The sequence below is a fragment of the Procambarus clarkii genome, unplaced genomic scaffold (genome assembly GCF_040958095.1).
Source record: "Procambarus clarkii isolate CNS0578487 unplaced genomic scaffold, FALCON_Pclarkii_2.0 HiC_scaffold_109, whole genome shotgun sequence".
Lineage (NCBI taxonomy): Eukaryota > Metazoa > Arthropoda > Malacostraca > Decapoda > Cambaridae > Procambarus > Procambarus clarkii.
In genome coordinates, this window is record NW_027189142.1 from 869,410 (window position 1) to 872,030 (window position 2,621).

At 38.9% G+C, this 2,621-nt stretch overlaps 1 non-coding gene across 1 annotated transcript; it reads right to left on the bottom strand.

Moving 5' to 3' along the window:
• Positions 1 to 393: 393 nt before the first annotated feature.
• On the bottom strand, positions 394 to 512 carry LOC138360355 (5S ribosomal RNA). The gene has a single exon (XR_011226304.1). It is a non-coding gene; the product is annotated as a 5S ribosomal RNA (ribosomal RNA).
• Between the last annotated feature and the right edge of the window lie 2,109 nt (positions 513 to 2,621).

Below are 2,621 nucleotides of genomic sequence, written 5' to 3' on the forward strand. Positions count from 1 at the left end.
GATACCTCAGCATCAAGTGTCCTGCAGTGGTCCAGTGGTAAAGTGTATATAAGTGATGCGTATTCTTGGAGTTGCGAGTTCAAACCCGGATTAAGCTATATATATATATATATATATATATATATATATATATATATATATATATATATATATATATATATATATATATATATATATATATATATTTTGTTTTGTTTTGGTTGTTTGTTTTTGTATAAAGCCTCACACACTATATTAAGCGAGTTTGTTTTAAACATGACATACATATTAATTCATTTTACCAGGCCTTATTCCACACAACTCCGTGAATTTCCCGTGGAGCCAGCCAGCCAGCCAGCCAGCCATTCAAACAAAAACAAACGAAACAAAACAAAACAAAACAAAAAACATTATTGCCAACAGCATTTGGTGTTCCCAGGCGGTCACCCATCCAAGTACTAACCAAACCCAACGTTGCTTAACTTCGCTGATCGGACGAGAAGCGGTGTTCTCAACGTGGTATGGCCGTTGGCATGAGACTGCCTACACATTGTGGCTAATAACCAACTCTTTTTAGTCATCACGGCAGGATACGGACCTTCTTGTGGTGTCTTAATGGTAATTGTATCCTAACATATTTTTGTCTCCTTGGCATGGATATTTAACATCGTTTATTCAGTCTTGGGTTTATGTTCTTTCGCCATTTACAGACATTTTACATCTACCTACTTCCTCAGCCTACCCTGCCAATTTCTAATGAATTTGTGGATTTTCTTTTGTAATACATACATGTGTGTGCTCATCTGCTCTTCAGTTTTTATGATATTTGTCTCATCTGTCCTGCTTTATGATACTTTTACAAAGAACATGAACAAATGCTTCTATTTTAGAGAAGATATGGGATCCAGGTTTCGGAGCCGTAAAACCAACCGTCGTGATTGGTGGACGAGTTGCCAGGTTGCAGCTTCTGTACCGTGCCGGCACATAAATAGGTTCGGCTCAAGCGGCGGCAGCATCATTCCCCCGTGACTGTCTGAGCGTCTCTCATCACCTTGGTTATCTCATCATCATCATGGTAGAAGCAAAGCCTACCAAGAAGGCTGCGGCTGCTGCTGCTGTGGTGGCCACCACCAGGAAACCTCGCGTCCAGGTTGCTCACCCGAAAACTAGTCAAATGGTTCTAGCCGCGGTCGCAGCACTCAAAGACCGTAAGGGCTCGTCTCTACAAGCAATCAAGAAGTACGTTGTTGCCAACAACAAAGTCGAGGCTGCCAAGATCGCCATTTACATCCGAAGATTTCTCAAGAAAGCAGTGGCTGACGGCATTCTTGTTCAGACCAAGGGAAGTGGAGCTAGTGGATCATTCAAGCTGGCCGTAGCAGAGAAGAGGGCCGTTCTAACTCCCAAGAAAGCCACCACAACCAAGAAACCATCTACAGCAGCAAAGAAGGCCGTGGTAACTCCCAAGAAAGCCGCCACAAGCAACAAACCACCTACAGCCTTGAAAAAGAAGCAGCAGCAGCAGCAGCAGCAGCTTGTTGTTGGGAACAAAAAGCCCAAAATAAAGAGAGCTTCAAAATCTCCCAAACCACCCAAGGCAAAGAAAGCTGTCAAGAAAACAACAAAGGCAAAATAAACGACGACATGCAAGCAGCATGAATACACATGACAATAAACATCCAGGCCTCCCCCCTCAGTGGAGGGGCCTCATATGATTCCAAAAAGAGTTTAGTTTTGTAGACAAATAAATCATTACTTTTGGGGTAGATTTACTCTGTATATTATATATATATATATATATATATATATATATATATATATATATATATATATATATATATATATATATACACATATACATGGGTGAGGTGATATGGTACCAAAGTTTTGGGTGAGGTGATTGACATTTACACAAGATAAAACACGAACCAATGGGAATAAAAACATAAGAATGGAAGTAACTGCAGAAGGCCTATTGGCCCATAACACAAGCACTTCCTCTTGATGCTTCTATATTGGTTCGGAGTCTTGAAGCTATAATATATATATATATATATATATATATATATATATATATATATATATATATATATATGCACACAAAACTAAATAGTCTTGTTAGACAAATTGCCCCTATTAGAGGCAAGTTGACTAACAAGCCGAATGACTGCAATTGTTTTGAATTTGAGTTAAATCTAACATAGAAATGTAATCAAACCTAACCTAACCTATGCTAACCCAAGCTAAGCTAACCTAACCTAACCTAAGCTAACCCAAGCTAAGCTAAGCTAACCTAACCTAACCTAAGCTAAGCTAACCTAACCTAACCTAACCCAGCAATTCATGATCTTAATATAATACTGTTAATTGGATAAACCAATTTGGAAAGAAATGTTCGAAAATAACAAAATTAACTGTGCTTGTTAGGAAAATTGGGCCTTGCATACTTGTCCCAATAGTGTGGTTCTCGCTTTTAGGTACGACATAAACGTATACCTAAGTTGAGAGAGAAAAAGATTCGCACTCAAACATGCATATCGATTGCCAGTCCTGAATTCTGGGTAGATATTCGTGTCCTCCCTTTTCATTTACCATCATTTGGATACTATCAAAACAGCTCTGAGAAGGATAAAATGAATAAA